General features: G+C 38.7%; 1 long non-coding RNA gene across 2 annotated transcripts in view; it reads right to left on the bottom strand.

The window, feature by feature from the left end:
* Positions 1-21,144, bottom strand: part of LOC101323486 (uncharacterized) — a 218,641-nt gene that overhangs the window by 58,172 nt on the left and 139,325 nt on the right. The gene's annotated exons all lie outside the window — the stretch shown is intronic.

Raw genomic sequence — 21,144 nt, 5'->3', positions numbered from 1 at the left:
TGGCCATTGGTACTACAGGGGCCCTGCACCCACTTGCGAGATCAGCTCTTCATGTATCGGACCCTCTGTCCCTGACAGGACCACAGCTCTGTTATCATGGTGTATGGCTTACAGTCAGTATCTCACAACGTTAAATTATTAAATTTAAAAGTACCTTTTTTGTCATGGGAATAATACTATGATATAAGACACATGTGATAATAATAGTTGTCACACATTTGTGACAAATACGATAAGACGGTACTGTCATACAAGAAGATGAAAAAGGGAGAGGTTTCTCAAGTACTATCTTCAGAACAATGTTGCCAGACCACATGCAAGTGCTTTCAAGGTAGGGAAAATAAATGAAAAGCAGATTTTTTCTCCCTAACAAAATTGCCAGTGGGTAAGGCAAAGGTTCAGGAAAACAGGAGGTTTCTAATATATTAACCACTCCTTCAATGTCTGGCAGCAATTAGGAAAATAAACAGGATCTTGAGTCGAATTAGCAGCAATTAAACTTTCCTGCAAATGCATTTATACTGATAACTAGTGGGGCAACGTCTGGAAAATTATTCACAAAAATAATGCCTGATATTTCTGATATTCTCAAAGAAAACAAACAAAAAACTTAAAAATAAAAATGGGTAGGAGGTATGAGCTTTGTACCAAAAGAGAACTAATTCTGACTTTTGCCACAATTTTAAACAAAAAGCCAGATCAAACTTGTTTAAATGTCTAAAAGGTACAATTACCTTTTTTAGTCTATTTTTGCAGGCAGAGAGCTATTTCTAAATATAGGCTAAGACACAGAAATTCAAAAAAATTATGTTTAAGCTAGATACTAAAATCTTACAAAACTAAAAGTGATATAAGGATATGTACCATAATATAACACATATTTGGAAAATTTGACAGAAACAGAATTTTTGAAATTGTATAAAATCCTCAACATTTTCAGCAATTTTTAAAATTTTTTAAATTTACAGATCCACTATAATAAATAACTTCTCTTTTGTTTACCTCAACTGCATGTTAGGAATCCAAGTTATGAATATGTTGTATTAAAAAGCGTATTGTAAATAATTTTTTTGAAGTTTGGAAAACATTTCTTTATAGAAGTAACAGTAGTTTGGTTTCCAGAGTCCTTGATGATGTCTTTAACTTATGTGCCCAGAAATACAGTATCAGTTGCATTATTTCAACTATATTTAACCAATATATACATTTTTCCTTACTTGAAAAATGCATTCCAAATTCTAATTGAGGGCTAGGAAAACCTTTCCTTCTCACAAAACACTCCCACTCACCTCCCCCCAAAAGAAATTCCTTTAAGTAAAGGTATTCACTTTACCTTTATCACTTTATCACTAAATTCATTCTCAAAAATAGAAGTTACTCGTCTACTGAAGTGAAAATGGGAAGTTAAATAAGAGAAGATGGAGGAAACTTCTCGACTCAGACTTTCCAATGCAATTGACTATTCAACATGTACAGTATTTATCTCCTACTAGGTAAACAACCCCAGGACAGTCATTATGTTACTCAGGGAAAACAATGATTAATTAACTATGGAACATGCCTTCCAGGAGTCTAGTCTAGTCTGGGAATAGAGAAGACATGGGCGCGAATTCTATGATTTAATGTTATGCCATCATGTTTGGCTGGACAGTGAAACACCTTAAATGCTGTGGCAAAGAAATTGCAGTTTTCTCTGGATATCGGGAGCCATCAGAAGTCTCATGTGTGTCTGTTTGGGGGCAGTGAAGTGGCAAGAGGTAGGCTTCAAGAAAAGTACTTTAAAAGGCCAAGCACAATGAATTGCAAAGGATGGGGGTGATCACTGGGGAAATCGATGCTGGGAAACCAGTCCTAAATTATTGAAATAATATAGGCCAAATAAGACTGAACAGCTTTGGATTTTGGAGATGAGGAAAAATATTTAAGAAACTTTTAAAATACTCAACTGGGCAAAGATTAAACTAATTCATGGGGGAGAGCCAAACAGAAAAATAAGTTAAATAAGACTCTCAAGTTGAGCACAGATAAATAGAAGAATTGAGGTACAGAGAGTTGGTCTGCCTGGGAAAGCGAGGTATTTAATTATGCACATATGTTATTTGCAATGCTAGTAAAATAGTGTTGATGATGATTACAGGAGTTTTAGTTATATCTTTGATGCTGAATGAGATTATGGGAGAGAAGAAGATTTGGGAAAACGCATAAATTTTAAGAAGTTACAGGGACTTCCGGGAAGATGGCAGAAGAGTAAGACGCGGAGATCACCTTCCTCTCCACAGATACACCAGAAATACATCTACGCGAGGAACAACTCCTACAGAACACCTACTGAACGCTGGCAGAAGACCTCAGACCTCCCAAAAGGCAAGGAACCCCCCACGTACCTGGTTAGGGCAAAAGAAAAAACTAAACAGAGACAAAAGGATAGGGACGGGTCCTGCACCAGCGGGAGAGAGCTGTGAAGGAGGAAAAGTGTCCACACACTAGGAAGCCCCTTCGCGGGTGGAGACTTCGGGAGGCGGAGTGGGGAGCTTGGGAGCCGCGGAGGAGAGCACAGCAACAGGGGTGCGGAGGGCAAAGCGGACAGATTCCAGCGCAGAGGATCGGGCCGACCGGCACTCACCAGCCGAGAGGCTTGTCTGCTCGCCCGCCGGGGCGGGCGGGACTGGGAGCTGAGGCTCCGGCTTTTGTCGGAGCGCCGGGAGAGGACTGAAGTTGGCGGCGTGAACACAGCCTGCAGGGCGTTGGTGCGCCGCGGCTGGCCGGGAGAGAGTCCGGGGAGGGGTCTGGACCTGCCGAAGAGGCAAGAGACTTTTACGTCCCTCTTTGTTTCCTGGTGCACGAGGAGAGGGGATTAAGAACGCTGCTTGAGAGAGCTCCAGGGACGGGCGCGAGCCGCGGCTAAGTGTGCGGAGCCCAGAGACGGACATGGGACGCTAAGACCGCTGCTGCCGCCGCCAGGAGGCCTGTGTGCGAACACAGGTCACTAGCCACGCGCCCTTACGGGGAGCCTGTGCAGCCCGCCACTGCCAGGGTCCCGGGATCCAGGGACGGCTCCCTGGGAGAGCGCACAGCGCGCCTCAGGCTGCAGCGTCACGCCGGCCTCTGCCACTGCAGCCCCGCCCCACACTCCGTGACCCTCCCTACCCCCCCCCCCGGCCTGGGTGAGCCAGAGCCTCCGAATCAGCGGCTCCTTTAACCTCGTCCTGTCTGAGCAAAGAACAGACGCCCTCCGGCGATCTACACGCACAGGCGGGGCCAAATCCAAAGCTGAGCCCCTGGGAACTGTCAGAACAAAGAAGAGAAAGGGAAATATCTCCCAGCAGCCTCAGAAGCAGCGGATTAAAGCTCCACAATCAACTTGATATACCCTGCATCTGTGGAATACCTGAACAGACAACGAATCATCCCAAATTAAGGAGCCCTGTGGATGAAAGGCTCTTGGTGCTGCAGCCAGGACTCAGTGCTGTGCCTCTGAGGTGGGAGAGCCAACTTCAGGACACTGGTCCACAAGAGGCCTCCCAGCTGCACATAATATCAAACAGCAAAAATCTCCGAGAGATCTCCATCTCAACGCCAGCACCCAGCTTCACTCAACGACCAGCAAGCTACAGTGCTGGACATCCTATGCCAAACAACTAGCAAGACAGGAACACAACCCCACCCATTAGCAGAGAGGCTGCCCAAAATCATAGTAAGTCTACAGACACCCCAAAACACACCACCAGACGTGGACCTGCCCACCAGAAAGACAAGATCCAGCCTCATACACCAGAACACAGGCACTAGTCCCCTCCACCAGGAAGCCTACACAACCCACTGAACCAACCTTAGCCACTGGGGACAGACACAAAAAACAACAGGAACTACAAACCTTCAGCCTGCAAAAAAGGAGACCCCAAACACAGTAAGATAAGCAAAATGAAAAGACAGAAAAACACACAGCAGATGAAGGAGCAAGATAAAAACCCACCAGACCTAACAAATGAAGAGGAAATAGGCAGTCTACCTGAAAAAGAATTCAGAATAATGATAGTAAGGTTGATCCGAAATCTTGGAGATAGAATGGACAATAGAATGGACAAATTGCAAGAATCAGTTAACAAGGACCTAGAAGAACTAAAGATGAAGCAAGCAACGATGAACAACACAATAAATGAAATTAAAAGTACTCTAGATGGGATCAATAGCAGAATAACTGAGGCAGAAGAACGGATAAGTGACCTGGAAGATAAAATAGTGGAAATAACTACTGCAGAGCAGAATAAAGAAAAAAGAATGAAAAGAACTGAGGACAGTCTCAGAGACCTCTGGGACAACATTAAACGCACCAACATTCGAATTATAGGGGTTCCAGAAGAAGAAGAGAAAAAGAAAGGGACTGAGAAAATATTTGAAGAGATTATAGTTGAAAACTTCCCTAATATGGGAAAAGAAATCGTTAATCAAGTCCAGGAAGCACAGAGAGTCCCATACAGGATAAATCCAAGGAGAAATACGCCAAGACACATATTAATCAAATTGTCAAAAATTAAATACAAAGAAAACATATTAAAAGCAGCAAGGGAAAAACAACAAATAACACACAAGGGAATCCCCATAAGGTTAACAGCTGATCTTTCAGCAGAAACTCTGCAAGCCAGAAGGGAGTGGCAGGACATATTGAAAGTGTTGAAGGAGAAAAACCTGCAACCAAGATTACTCTACCCAGCAAGGATCTCATTCAGATTTGATGGAGAAATTAAAACCTTTACAGACAAGCAAAAGCTGAGAGAGTTCAGCACCACCAAACCAGCTCTACAACAACTGCTAAAGGAACTTCTCTAGGCAAGAAACACAAAAGAAGGAAAGGACCTACAATAACGAACCCAAAACAATTAAGAAAATGGGAATAGGAACACACATATCGATAATTACCTTAAATGTAAATGGACTAAATGCTCCCACCAAAAGACACAGATTGGCTGAATGGATACAAAAACAAGACCCATATATTTGCTGTCTACAAGAGACCCACTTCAGACCTAGAGACACATACAGACTGAAAGTAAGGGGATGGAAAAAGGTATTTCATGCAAATGGAAACCAAAAGAAAGCTGGAGTAGCAATTCTCATATCAGACAAAATAGACTTTAAAACAAAGACTATTAGAAGAGACAAAGAAGGACACTACATAATGATCAAGGGATCGATCCAAGAGGAAGATATAACAATTGTAAATATTTATGCACCCAACATAGGTGCACCTCAATACATAAGGCAAATACTGACAACCATAAAAGGGGAAATCGACAGTAACACATTCATAGTAGGGGACTTTAACACCCCACTTTCACCAACGGACAGATCATCCAAAATGAAAATAAATAAGGAAACACAAGCTTTAAATGATACATTAAACAAGATGGAGTTAATTGATATTTATAGGACATTCCATCCAAAAACAACAGAATACACATTTTTCTCAAGTGCTCATGGAACATTCTCCAGGATAGATCATATCTTGGGTCACAAATCAAGCCTTGGTAAATTTAAGAAAATTGAAATTGTATCAAGTATCTTTTCTGACCAGAACGCCATGAGACTAGATATCAATTACAGGAAAAGATCTGTAAAAAATACAAACACATGGAGGCTAAACAATACACTACTTAATAATGAAGTGATCACTGAAGAAATCAAAGAGGAAATCAAAAAATACCTAGAAACAAATGACAATGGAGACACGACGACCCAAAACCTGTGGGATGCAGCAAAAGCACTTCTAAGGGGGAAGTTTATAGCAATACAAGCCCACCTTAAGAAGCAGGAAACATCTCGAATAAACAACCTAACCTTGCACCTCAAGCAATTAGAGAAAGAAGAACAAGAAAACCCCAAAGCTAGCAGAAGGAAAGAAATCATAAAAATCAGATCAGAAATAAATGAAAAAGAAATGAAGGAAACAATAGCAAAGATCAATAAAACTAAAAGCTGGTTCTTTGAGAAGATAAACAAAATAGATAAACCACTAGCCAGACTCATTAAGAAAAAAAGGGAGAAGACTCAAATCAATAGAATTAGAAATGAAAAAGGAGAGGTAACAACTGACACTGCAGAAATAAAAGAGATCATGAGAGATTACTACAAGCAACTCTATGCCAATAAAATGGACAATCTGGAAGAAATGGACAAATTCTTAGAAATGCACAACCTGCCAAGACTGAATCAGGAAGAAATAGAAAATATGAACAGACCAATCACAAGCACTGAAATTGAAACTGTGATTAAAAATCTTCCAACAAAGAAAAGCCCAGGACCAGATGGCTTCACAGGCGAATTCTATCAAACATTTAGAGAAGAGCTAACACCTATCCTTCTCAAACTCTTCCAAAATATAGCAGAGGGAGGAACACTCCCAAACTCCTTCTACGAGGCCACCATCACCTTGATACCAAAACCAGACAAGGATGTCACAAAGAAAGAAAACTACAGGCCAATATCACTGATGAACATAGATGCAAAAATCCTCAACAAAATACCAGCAAATAGAATCCAACAGCACATTAAAAGGATCATACACAATGATCAAGTGGGGTTTATTCCAGGAATGCAAGGATTCTTCAATATACGCAAATCTATCAATGTGATAAACCATATTAACAAACTGAAGGAGAAAAACCATATGATCATCTCAATAGATGCAGAGAAAGCTTTTGACAAAATTCAACACCCATTTATGATAAAAACCCTGCAGAAAGTAGGCATAGAGGGAACTTTCCTCAACATAGTAAAGGCCATATATGACAAGCCCACAGCAAACATCATCCTCAATGGTGAAAAACTGAAAGCATTTCCACTAAGATCAGGAACAAGACAAGGTTGCCCACTCTCACCACTCTTATTCAACATAGTTTTGCAAGTTTTAGCCACAGCAATCAGAGAAGAAAAGGAAATAAAAGGAATCCAAATCGGAAAAGCAGAAGTAAAGCTGTCACTGTTTGCAGATGACATGATCCTATACATAGAGAACCCTAAAGATGCTACCAGAAAACTACTAGAGCTAATCAATGAATTTGGTAAAGTGGCAGGATACAAAATTAATGCACAGAAATCTCTGGCATTCCTATATACTAATGATGAAAAATCTGAAAGTGAAATCAAGAAAACACTCCCATTTACCATTGCAACAAAAAGAATAAAATATCTAGGAATAAACCTACCTAAGGAGACAAAAGATCTGTATGCAGAAAATTATAGGACACTGATGAAAGAAATTAAAGATGATACAAATAGATGGAGAGATATACCATGTTCTTGGATTGGAAGAATCAACATTGTGAAAATGACTCTACTACCGAAAGCAATCTATAGATTCAATGCAATCCCTATCAAACTACCACTGGCATTTTTCACAGAACTAGAACAAAAAATTTTGCAATTTGTATGGAAACACAAAAGACCCCAAATAGCCAAAGCAATCTTGAGAACGAAAGAAGGAACTGGAGGAATCAGGCTCCCAGACTTCAGACTATACTACAAAGCTACAGTTATCAAAACGGTATGGTACTGGCACAAAACAGAAAGATAGATCAATGGAACAGGATAGAAAGCCCAGAGATAAACCCACGCACATATGGTCACCTTATCTTTGACAAAGGAGGCAGAAATGTACCGTGGAGAAAGGACAGCCTATTCAATAAGTGGTGCTGGGAAAACTGGACAGCTACATGTAAAAGTATGAAGTTAGATCACTCCCTAACACCATACACAAAAATAAGCTCAAAATGGATTAAAGACCTAAATGTAAGGCCAGAAACTATCAAACTCTTAGAGGAAAACATAGGCAGAACACTCTATGACATAAATCACAGCAAGATTCTTTCTGACCCACCTCCTAGAGTAATGGAAATAAAAACAAGAGTAAACAAATGGGACCTAATGAAACTTAAAAGCTTTTGCGCAGCAAAGGAAACCATAAAGAAGACCGAAAGACAACCCTCAGAATGGGAGAAAATATTTGCAAATGAAGCAACTGACAAAGGATTGATCTCCAAAATTTATAAGCAGCTCATGCAGCTTAATAACAAAAAAACAACCCAATCCAAAAATGGTCAGAAGACCTAAATAGACATTTCTCCAAAGAAGATATACAGAGTGCCAACAAACACATGAAAGAATGCTCAACATCACTAATCATGAGAGAAATGCAAATCAAAACTACAATGAGATATCATCTCACACCAGTCAGAATGGCTATCATCAAAAAATCTAGAAACAATAAATGCTGGAGAGGGTGTGGAGAAAAGGGAACCCTCTTACACTGTTGGTGGGAATGTAAATTGATACAGCCACTGTGGAGAACAGTACGGAGGTTCCTTAAAAAGCTACAAATAGAACTACCATATGACCCAGCAATCCCACTACTGGGCATATACCCTGAGAAAACCATAATTCAAAAAGAGTCATGTACCAAAATGTTCATTGCAGCTCTATTTACAATAGCCCAGAGATGGAAACAACCTAAGTGTCCATCATCGGATGAATGGATAAAGAAGATGTGGCACATATATACAATGGAATATTACTCAGCCATAAAAAGAGACGAAATTGAGCTATTTGTAATGAGGTGGATAGACCTAGAGTCTGTCATACAGAGTGAAGTAAGTCAGAAAGAGAGAGACAAATACCGTATGCTAACACATATATATGGAATTTTAAAAAAAAAAAATTGTCATGAAAAACCTAGGGGTGAAACAGGAATAAAGACACAGACTTACTAGAGAATGGACTTGAGGCTATGGGGAGGGGGAAGTGTAAACGGTGACAAAGCGATAAAGAGGCATGGACATATATACACTACCAAACGTAAGGTAGATAGCTAGTGGGAAGCAGCCGCATAGCACAGGGAGATCAGCTCGGTGCTTTGTGACCGCCTGGAGGGGTGGCATAGGGAGGGTGGGAGGGAGGGAGACGCAAGCGGGAAGAGATATGGGAATATATGTATATATATATAACTGATTCATTTTGTTGTGAAGCTGAAACTAACATACCATTGTAAAGCAATTATACCCCAATAAAGATGTTAAAAAAAAAAAAAAAGAAGTTACAGAAATGAGAGGTGAAAATGGATGCATGATAGCAAAGAAGAACTTGAAGAATGTTCCTTCTGGGAAGCCAAGGGAAAAGAGCATGGCAGAGGGGCTTGGCAAAAGAAATAAAATGCTGCAGAATGGTGGGGGAAGATGAGACATGAAAAGGAACCAGTAGAATCTTCAAATAGGACCCATTCACATGTCATGGATTACTCCCAAACTTGTCGGCATCTAGTTTGTTTTTTTAAACAAGGTTTATTTCTACTATTCATATCACAAGATGATATCAGTTTTATCTTATTGATGAAATAATAATTCACCAGTTTCAGTAAGTCAGCTTTTATTTTGTTAGAATCTAACTGTGCCACACAAGTTTCTCCAGCACACTATCCAGTATCTGGGATAGTGTCTGGCCTGTAGAAATCACTGAGTAATGGCGTGTTGGATAAAAATATATTGGTATAGAGGATATTCAGGTATGAGTGGGAATAAAAGGGGTTTGAGGAATCTTGAGAAAGTAGAATAAGGAGTTCATTTAAACAGTCTGGACTTCATGCAGGTATAATATTTATTATTTATAACAACAAAGATTGAGAAATGAGTAAGGTGGGATAAAGTAAGGTGGAGCTTTGGAAAGAAATGTCACAAGTTTGCTCAACCTTAACTCAAATTTCACTAGATTTCTTTGCACTTCTTTAAATCTTTCACTGTTAGGTATGTTCACCTTGTCTTTATTTCACAAATCTTTCTGAGGTCTGGAATTCCATTTCATCAATCTATAAGTTTAAAAAGTCAATAAATCCTTTAAATATTACTGTGTTTTCAAATATAACCTGGAACTTTAAAAGCCTTTAGCTAATGAAAAGCCACATACAGTAATTTTGAAATCCTACCAAAAAAAATCTATGCCAATATATGCAAAATATTCCTACAGGTACCAAAGCCACATTTAATAAAAATGTAAAGCCAGTAAAAGTTTCTAATAATTCTGCTTAATTAAAATTTTACCCATGTATAATGAATTATTAGGAAATATTCCCTTATTTCTTCTTACAAACACCTACATGGCGTGGCTCTCTCCTCACCTCTGCCCTACTATTACCTTATTAATAAGTTATTTGTGTTTCTGACAAGGTAAATTAAAGCCAAGTTTTTGTGTTATTCTGCCCGCCTTCTCACCCTTAACCTGAACTTGGCATTATGACAGTTGGGAAAGAGGGGATGACGTCAGCTCTTCTTTGAGCTTTTGAGTCCCTTCCTTTCAATTTCCTCTGGTTTTTCACCCATCTTTGGTTACTTTCTTTGGCTCCTGATGGAAGGTAACCAGCATGATTGGATGAATGAGTTATATAAGAGGTTTAACTTTGAATCATTAAAACCCACGCTCACACTTCTTAAAGTGAATTTCAGAGCAACATGGGGACTTCCAGTGTTCAGCACCAGAGATTTTGGTACGAGGAGCAAAGACATCACAGATTTGGAATCTTCGCGGTGCCTTTTGTCTGTGTGTCTTTTGAGTTAACCTCCTTTTCATCTGCCTATTTGGAAAATCCCCTAGGACATATATTTGAAGTGGAAATTGGTGTTATCCAACCTTCAGGGTTACCTATATTTCCCAAGACTGTTGCCTAAGTCCTCTGTGGATCAACATGGATCAGTTATTTCTCCCTAAAATCTTCTATTTCCTAAAATTTGAATATTTTAGGTCCTAACTGCTGTAACTTTAATGGCACATATTCTTCTATGCAAGCCATATTCTTGTATTAGAAAACTTGACTGCTCTTACTTTGAGATTCTCTTAAGCTCTTTAAATGGAGAGTATTTGTAAATTTCAATATGATTTTTTTCCTTGGTCTTGGTTCTCCTTTACTTAAAGCAGAAAGACATCTGGCCACTAATCTGTGTTGTTGTTTTTTCCCCACATGGATTGTCATTTGACTGCAATATCAAATTCTGTGTATAAAGATGATTCTGTGCCTCACTGAGGTTTTTTTCCACTTTTCAAAATCTCAGCAATAGTGTTTGGTTTGCTTACAAAGTTATGAAGTTTATTTCCTAACTGTAGTTTTCCCTCTTATTCTTATTAAACCAAACTCCCAGATTGAGATGGTTCTGTGGAAGATGAGCCCTTGTTTGTGGTAATTTGGTTAAGTTTTTCCTTCACCTGATATTATTAGGATGGAAAATCCTCTATGTAATATTGGTTTGAGTTTCCATTCATCTTTGTTTGTTAACTAATTCCACTCACTTCCTGTGGCTTATTCATATGTTACAACTAAAAATCTTAATTTTATTTACCTAATATCTTTTGGACATCCTTAGCCAGGACAGACAAACGCAAAAACAACAACAAAAAAATGCATCTCTGGATGTTCTGGAGACAAGCCAAGTGAATTACTATGATTATAGTTTTAATTTTTCTCCATTTATCTTATTTCTCAACCTTTCCTCACTCAATTCCCAAAACTCACAAAGAAACAAACAAGAGCTTATTTGATTGCACAGTTGGGTTTGGGTCTCAGAGTAGTGCCACAGTGAACCCTATCCTGACAAAGCTGCCTCCCTGCTTCTGTAACTTGGGCATGACACCGGTGAAGAAGAGGGAGAGATTAAAATAAAACAAACACAAAACCACAATAAGGAATAGAATCTGGGCAGCCAGTCTTGTATCATTAAGGTCTGATACCACCAATCTGAAACCCAAAAACTTACACATTGCAACTATGCATATTTTAATATGAATTCATCTTGATCCTAAGAATAAATCTCTTCTTATCACCAAAACTGGGTTCTCATTAATTCAATGCCCTGGGTTTAATCTATCTCCAGTACAAAGGTCTCATTTCTCATAGGTGATTACTGGTTTGAGACCCGCAAGCAAGTCTCTTTCACAAACCTGTTAAGGCAGACCAAGGATAGAGATGGTCTATGTCCTAAACCCTTAAGTTCTCTATATCTCCTAATGATTCATGTTTGAAAAGCACAGAGTAGACAGTCCAGACAAATTACTACAGGCATACCTCAGACATATTGCTGGTTCAGTTTCAGACAACTGCAGTGAAGTGAATATCACAACAAAGTGAGTCACATGGTTTCACAACAAAGTGAGTCACATGGTTTCCTGTTGCATTTAAAAGTTATGTTTACACTATGCTCTAGTCTAGTAAGTGTGCAATAGAATTACGTCTAAAATAACCAATGTATATACTTTAATTTTAAAATATGTTCCTGCTAAAAAAAAAAAATGCTACCCTTCTATCTGAGCCTTTAGCAAGGCATAATCTCTTTGCTGGTGGAGGATCTTGCCTCAGTGTTGATGGCAGCTGACTGATCAGGGTGGATGTGGCAGTTTCTTTAAAAGAAGACAACAGTGGAGTTTTCTGCATCGATTGACTCTGCCTTTTTTGAAAGATGTCTCTGTAGCATACAATACTATTTGATAGAATTTTAACCACAGTAGAACTTCTTTCAAAATTGGAGTCAATCCTCTCAAACCCTGCTGCTGCTTTATCGACTAAATTTATGTAATATTCTAAATCCTTTGTTGTCATTTCAACAATTCTCACAGCATATTCACCAGGAGTACATTCCATCTCGAGAACCCACTTTCTTTGTTCATCCCTAAGAAGCAACTCCTCATCCGTGAAAGTTTTATCGTAAGGTTGTAGGAATTCGGTCACATCTTCGGGCTACACTTCTACTTCTAATTCTAGTTTTCTTGCTATTTTTTTTTTTTTACCACATCTGCAGTTACTTCCTCCACTGAAGTCTTGAACCCCTCAAAGTCATCCATGAGGAGTGGAGTCAATTTCTGCCAAGCTCCTGTTAATGTTGATATTTTGACCTCTTCCCATGAATCATGAACGTTCTGAATGGCACCTAGGATACTGAATCAAGTCCAGAAGGTTTTCTATTTGCTTTGCCCAGACCCATCAGAGGAATCACTATCTATTGCTGCTATACCCTTACAAAGTGTATTTCTTAAATAGGACTTGAAAGTCAAAATCCCTCCTTAATCTATGGGCTGCAGGATGGATTTTGTGTTGGCAGGCATGAAAACAACTTTAATCTCATTGTACATCTCCATCAGAGGTCTTGGATGACCAGGTGCACTGTCGATGAGCAGTAATACTTTGATTGGAATCTTTTTTTCTGAGCAGTAAGTCTCAACAGTGGGCTTAAAATATTCAGTAAGCCACACTGTAAACAAATGTGCTATCATCCAGGCTTTGTTGTTTTATTCATAGAACACAGACAGAGTAGATTTAGCATAATTCTTAAAGACCTGAGGATTTTCTGAATGGTAAATGAGCATCGGCTTCAACTTCAAGTCACCAGTTGCATTAGCCCCTAACAAGAGAGCTGGCCTGTGCTTTGAAGCTTTGAAGCCAGGCATTGACTTTTCCTCTCTAGGTATGAATGTCCTAGATGGCATTTTCTTCCAGAAGAAAGCTGTTTCATCTACATTGAAAATCTGTTGTTTAGTGTAGCCACCTTCATTATCTTAGATCTGGATAACTCACTGCAGCTTCTACTTCAGCACTTGCTGCTTCACCTTGTACTTGTATGTTACGGGAACGACTTATTTTCTTAAACCAAGAACTAATTTTTTTTTCTGAAGATTCCTCATCTCTCCCAGTCTTCAGAGAATTGAAGAGAGTAAGAGCTTTGCTCTAGGTTAAGCTTTGGCTTATGGGAATGTTGTGGCTGGCTTGAACTTCTATCCAGACCACTAAAACTTTCTCCATATCAACAAGAATCCTGTTTCACTTTCTCATCATTTGTGTGTTCCCTGGAGTAGCATCTTGAATTTCTTTCAAGAACTTTTCCTTTGCATTCACAACTTGGCTAACTGGCACAAGAGGATTAGCTTTCGACTTGCCTTCCTCACTAAGCGTAATCATTTCTAACTTGATTTAAAGTGAGAGACGTGCAACTCTTCCTTTCATTTGAACACTTAGAGGCCATTGTAGGGTTATTAGTTGGCCCTAATTTTAATGCTGTTGTGTCTCAGGGAATAGGGAGGCCTGAGGAGAGGGAGAGAGACAAGGGAATGGCCAGCCAGTGGAGCAGTCAAAACACAGACATGTATCAATTAAGTTTGCCGTCTTACATGGGCGTGCTCCATGGCGCCCCCAAACAATTACAATAGTAACGTCAAAAATCACTGATCACAGATCACCATAGCAAATATAATAATAATGAAAAAAATTGAAATATTGCGAGAATTACCAAGATGTATCACTAAGACATGCCTGTATTCTTTCTGCTATATTGTAAAAGAGATGCAGTGGCCATTTTTTTTTATCATCTTGGGCTGTGTTTTGCTGGGTATAAGGAATTCTCCACCTCTTTAGACAAAGAACATCTCCCATGATTGAGGTTAAAAGGCGGGATACTTTTGTAAACTCCTATGCAGCTAAAGCATGGATGCATGAAATCAGCAATCAGATGCTCTCAGTAGATTTCAAAATAGAAACAAGTAAGGCAAGGAAACCAAGGGTTTGCAGAACTCCCTCTGGTGAAAGCAGTGGCGGCAGTAGCAGACGTGTCCAGAGTCATGACATAACTGTCAAGTGGTTCTGGAAGCAATGTCCAGAGTCCCTCCAGTGACAGTGGATTCATAGGGAAAGCTATGGGATTTTTGTCCACTTGTGGTGGGAATGGTGTCTTCACAGGGCCAATTTTGTCCACTTGTGGTGGAGACCGAATTTTGGGTGTGTGTACGATACAGAACAAACAGGAAAGCTGAGAGATGGCCCAAGAATAAACCAGTCACATACGTCATGCAACTTTCCACCTCAGTCCAGATGCAGTGCTTTTTCTTTGCCAGAAAGGTCCCCAGACATCTTTAGTCTTAGCGTCTTCTACAAGCTGTAGAGCTGACTGGAGTGTGGCATGAACAGCCATCGACTCCCGTCGGTCCTTGCTATATGGCGCTTGGTAACAAAGAGTAAAGTTAATTAGTTTGTCATGTTTTTATTTCAGTTTTCGTGCTTATTTTCTTTTCAAATATGTGTTAGAAACTAGTAAAAAAAAAAGTATGATAAATTCAGAAATAAAAGGGTAGCAAAAATAAAAAATAATATCTGACTTTACATATACAATGAATCTGAGTAGGACAGAGAATACCAAACTACTTCAAGAAATTTCATAGTTTATAGTCTAATCACTGAGATAAAGCAACTCAAATGTGTACTGATTATTTTGTGTCATTTACAGAACTATTTCAATTAACTATTGTTGATCTGAAACAAACAGACTGCAAGATATTTCTCCAGCACACATGGGTTTATTTGGGATCATCAGAGAACTGCAGTTCTGGGTCTGCCACCATGGCGAGTCATATGCAAGTCCCTGCACTGCAAGGGAAGAACTCTTTTATAGAGGGGGAAAGGAGGTTGGGATGGCTATAGTTAAAAAAAGAATCCATGACTTTTCATTGGCTGGGTCCTTGTCAGGAAAGAAGAGGAGTCTTTCTTCTTCCTGTTGGGATCTGCTGTTGGTTGAAGGGTAAGAGATTCACCCTCCTGGTCTCCCAACTCTACTTAACTGAAGTTTCTGTTTATTAATTTTTTACACTGTCATGCATCTAGCTTACTTAAAATAGAATTTTGAAAGATGTAGCCATTGAATTAAGTTCCCTTTTTGTTGTGTTTTGTTGCTGTGCACTAGTGTATACAGTTGCCACGTTTCATGAAATGCATTAATGCACCATCCAGTGGGAATTAAGACCGTTCTCTGTGATAATATTTTTTGTAGCTTCCAAAATAACATCATTGTCTCTAATTTCTCTGAGCTTTGTGAAAAAGTGATCTGTGATATTGTGATTTATAATAAAAAAATGTATATTTAGTCTCCATTCCCTTTCTGTCACAGAGCTCCTAAAACCCTTGGAATTTCCAATTTTCCTTAGGTGATGAGAGCCTCACCTAAGGATGGGGACTGGTTGCCAGGAGAGTTGACCACATGATAAGAACTTTCACTCCTACCCCTCTTTTCTCCCAGAGATTGAGTTAAATCACCAAGACCAATGATTTATCAATTATACCTATAATGAAGCCTTCATAAAACCTCAAAAGTTTCCATTGGATTCCGGGTTGGTGAACGCTTGGAGGTGCTAGGAGAGCATCATTCCTGGAGAGGGCGCTACACCCTTTCCCCATGCCTCGCCCTACACATCTCTTCCATAGGGCTGTTCCTGAATCTTATCTTTTTATAATAAACTGGTGATCTAGTAAGTAAAATGTTCCTCTGAGTTTTGTGAGCCATTCTAATGTAATCCAAGGAGGGAATCAATGGAACCTCCAATATAAAGCCACACAGGTCAGCAGCATGAGCTTGCAACTGGCATTTGAAATTGGGGGTAGGGATCAGTCTTATAGGACTGAACACTTAACCTGTGGAACCTGATGCTATCTCTGGGTAGATAATGTCAGAATTGAATCTAATTGTAGTACACCCAGCTGATGTCCCAGAATTGCTTGTTGGTGTGGGGAAATTCCCACTCCCCATGTTGGAATTGGGTGCAGAACCTTTTAAATCTCTTATCTGAAATATGTGTCTTTCCTGCTCCAGAAAACTAGAGGCTGATAAATTTCCCTATTTGGAATAAGTTTGTTTATTGGCCTTAACAGATCCTATCTCCAGGAACACAAAACAAAAGAAAAGAAAATCAGATTGGTGGTAGCAAAAACTATACTAAATACATGTGTGATTACAATTGCCCTCATATTTCTGCAAACCTGGTATTTTTCCCTTCATTCTTTATTTTTGCTGATTTCAATTTTTAAGAATGCCTTAGCCTTGTTTTTTTAATTAAAAAAGCTTTATTGAAACACAGTCACACCTATTCGTTTATGTATCATCTATGGATGCTTTCACACTTCAACAGCAAAGCTGAGTAGTTGTGAAAGAAACCATATGGCTTGAGAAGCCTAACATATTTACCTCTCTGGCCCTTTACAGAAAAATTTGCCAACCCCTGCTGTAGACCATAACTTCTTCAGCTGGTTGTGCTGAACCAACCAGCTCTTGCTAGTGACCACCATAGGGCATGGTTCTTGAGTTTTTTTCACTTTCACCACCAAGATCACTTTCCTCTTAACAGCTCCCATTAATTTATGTTCATTTTTTAAAGGGCAGTCCCAGAACTGTGCTTCTACAAGGGCTGAACAAGACCTGTCTCGTTGCTTTGTCTTTTTCTTTCTTTCTTTCTTTCTTTTTTTGACTTGTTTTTGATATCCTCCACAGTGCCTGATGTAGTATCTTACACATAGGTGTTTAATTATCAGCAAATGTCAATCAAGACTTGGTGCAAAATATCAATCCATTGCCAAAATTATATTCAACCACCCTTTCAATTTAACAAATTTTCATTTATAAGAGGCCAAAACAAGGAATGGAATCAATGTTTGATAAATTATATATCCAAACTTTTGACCTTAGCAAGTCTGGAACATAGCATGGGACAAATCATTAATATTTGCCATTTTTTGCTCAAAAAGAATGTTAACTAGAATCATCTTGCATAAATTCTGATCTTATATAATGTATTGCTTGTTCTAGTAGTATTCACCTTTATCTTGATATTCTGGCTTTGTTTTACTTATTTACAAATTTCAATGCTATAGCATTGTCTATTGGGTTAATCAATATACGAACTGGAAATTACAGTTGACTTTGAAAAACACGGGTTTGAACTGAGCTGGTCCACTTACAGGCCGATTTTTTTCAATAAATACATAATATAGTACTACATGATCTGTGGTTGGTTGAATCTGCAGATGCAGAACTGTGGATACAGAGAGCCAACTGTAAAGTCACACTCAGATTTCTAACTGTGTGGGTCAACTGTATTTTGGCATTACAAAGAGTATGTCTTATTAAATATATAAAGAATTTTACATATCTTGATATCTATATTATACTTAGCATAGTAGAAGGCAATTGATAAACATTACAGAATAAAAAATACAGTTTTATTAAATAACTTATTAGGCAAAAAATGGAAATTAGAAGACAGCATTATTATTTATTTATTAAAAAACCACTATTTCAAGGCAGTTTCCTAATATCACCAAATCATCTCTATGAGTTAGACATTAACAACTTAATGTTAGAGACATTAAGAGTATTGAAGACTAAGGCCACACAACAGTAAGACATTGATGAAGTATTCAAATAATCTTATTTTTTTTACCCAACGATGACTTAGTGGCTAACTTGCAAAATTTAATGACTATTACAAATGGACAATACATTTATAAGTTACTTATTTCCATCCCATAAGCACTTCCACCAGTTCGAATTATGTTAATTATGCTAAGTAGATTAGACTACCTCATATCTTAATCATTTAGAGAAGTGAAAGGAAATTATCTGTGCCCACAGGGACTGGAAGGAAAAAAAAATGGTGTGAGTTCCAGTGAAGAATAATTTATATCTGCAATTTTGCAAGAATAAAACTTCATCAAGGAAAACACTTCCCTAGGCATACTGTTCTCCAAGCTCATTTATAAGCCAGTCAGAGAAGGACAAGTACTGCGTGATTCCACATCTATGAGGAATCTGTTATAGTCAAACTTAGAAAACAGAGGGTTTAACAGTGGTTGCCAGGGCTGGGGTGTTGGAGAAATGGGGAGTTTCTCATATCAAGTTTCAGTTATGCTCAATGAATATGCTAGATGAATGTTGCATTCTTCCATAGAACATATTGCCTAGAGTTAGCAATACAGTATCGTGCAATTCAAAATTCATTAAGAGGTAGATCTCCTGTTAAGTGTTCTTAACAAAGGAAAAAAGAGAGAGAGAGAGAAGGAGAGAGAAGGACCCAAGGAAACTGGGAGGTGTTGGATACATCGAACACCTTGATTGTGGTGTTTGCATGTGCCCAAACTCATCAAGTTGTACACATTAAATACGTGCAATTCTTTGTGTATCAATTATACCTCAGTAAAGTTTTTTTTAAAGAAAGGAAGACACTTCCCACTTAACGGGATTTGTGCTGTTTTTAAGTTCATATGATTTGTCTATTTCATACCATCTTCCCATTTGTTAAGAACGAAAGGACAGATTTCCTGTACGAGTCTGTCACATTGCACGAGCAGCCGTGAGCCTTGACAGTGTGGTTATGGAGTCAAGGAGGGAATAAGCAACGCAGAGGTCCAGCCGCTAGAGAAGCAGAGGATATTTTAGGTTATTTGTTGCGTGTACGAATGACGAATCTCCTCTTTTATCAGTAACTCAGCTAGGTACACATACCACTAACATAACGAGCAGCTACTATACGTCAGTTACCATACTAATAATTCTCATCTAATAATTCATATCAATTAGGTCTAGCAATTGACCAATGAGGAGCTGGCATGGCAAACTAAGACAAAGAAATATATGATAATGAAAGCAATCATTGTAACCTCAAATCAAAGGAGCTTAATATATCTTGGCAGTTGCCTGTCATTACTGGTTTTCACTAGTGGTCCATGCCTGTGCTAAGCACTTCTCCTGCATCCTTAGATTATTTCCCATGATGCTCTGCCCCATGCCGCTTCCTTGTCTTGAGTTCCACCCTAACAGTCCTATCCTCAATTCCTCATCATTTAAATGTCCACCTTCTTCAGGAAACTCCATGAATTATGGCTTTAGAATAAGGATGAACAACACTTTTTCATCCAGAAAAATAAAATTGTCTCAGAAACCTACAGCAGTACAAATTCCAAAGTTTGAGTATCAGAGTCTAAAATGATAACACATGGGGTATGTGTGGGTAGAGCTGCCAAGTCCCTCCCCTTGGGGTCCCTGCACCATTGTGTGGTAAAGCTACCTCACATCTCCTACAGCCTGAAGTTCTCACAGTTTCCTCTTGGATACACACACGCACGCACACACACAACCTCATACACATGCATATACGTCTCTAAGGAATATTTTTCAAATACATTATAATCAAATTACAGTTAAAACAAAATTTCCCCGGAAGGCACGCACACCTCTGAGATTTTTCTTGCCCTGAAAAGTGAGGTATTCGTGCATATAAAACAAGTCCATTAAACTGCCTGCTCTGGAGTCCTTAATTCAGCTATTCTAACCCTTTCAGAATGCAAAATAAACTGTGATTGAAAAATTACTCTTTTTTATTTAATTCCATTACAAAATAAAACTAAGTAAAGAAGTTTAGCACATAAGTTCAACATATATGTCCATCCTTAGTTAAAACACATTAGAATTACATAATCCATTAATTTGCTTATTCACATTCACCCAATAAACTCAGAAACAAGACTTTGGTGATCTATCTCCTAATTACCTTTAAAAAAGATTCCCCTAATTGTTCTTAGAAAATTCCTTGAAGTTCTTGGAACAAGCATGTAAGACTATTTTACATTCTGATTTTTCTCTGACTGGGTTCTCTACTCCACACCCTAGAAAAATTATATTAATTCAAGTCTTGATTCCTATTGTGCAGTCTCTGCAACACCAAATTCTCTCCTTTACTCATAGAAAAAACCATCCATGTGCCTCCACTGCACCTTGCAGGGTCTGTCATGTCCCTAAAATGTTATTTCATTTACTTGGTTTCATGTTTTCCTACTGGACTGTATTTCCAGGATTTATCACAGGGTCTGGCACATACTGGGTGTTCAATATATATTTAGTGAATAAATGAGTAAATAATATTATATAACAAGTTTTTATAGCATTTGCAAATTAATTTGAGTTCAGAAACACAAAGAATGCTGAAGAGAATTGGCTCTCCAAACTTTCAGCCTGTGATTGCACATAAACTAAGCAGACTCCTGCAGGCTCAACTTCTGAGAAGAACCTGAGGCAGAAAATTAGAGAAATGTGGAATGAATATTTGAGGTGGAATGCTGTCAGTGAACAGGGAATTTTCACCACTGCTGCAGTTCCAATTACAGGCAGATCTACACATGTGACTTGGGGTATCAAAAGCACCTGCTACAGTTTCATAAAAATTGTCTTCAGATGTCCTCTGCAGGTAATTAATAGCTTCTGTCTACCAGGTACTAAACCATGGCTTCTACCTTTCCTTTCACTTCCAACATTT

Source organism: Tursiops truncatus, chromosome 18, assembly GCF_011762595.2.
Source record: "Tursiops truncatus isolate mTurTru1 chromosome 18, mTurTru1.mat.Y, whole genome shotgun sequence".
Classification (NCBI taxonomy): domain Eukaryota; kingdom Metazoa; phylum Chordata; class Mammalia; order Artiodactyla; family Delphinidae; genus Tursiops; species Tursiops truncatus.
Note: the sequence above shows the minus strand (reverse complement) of the source record. Positions and strands in the feature narration are given on the sequence as shown.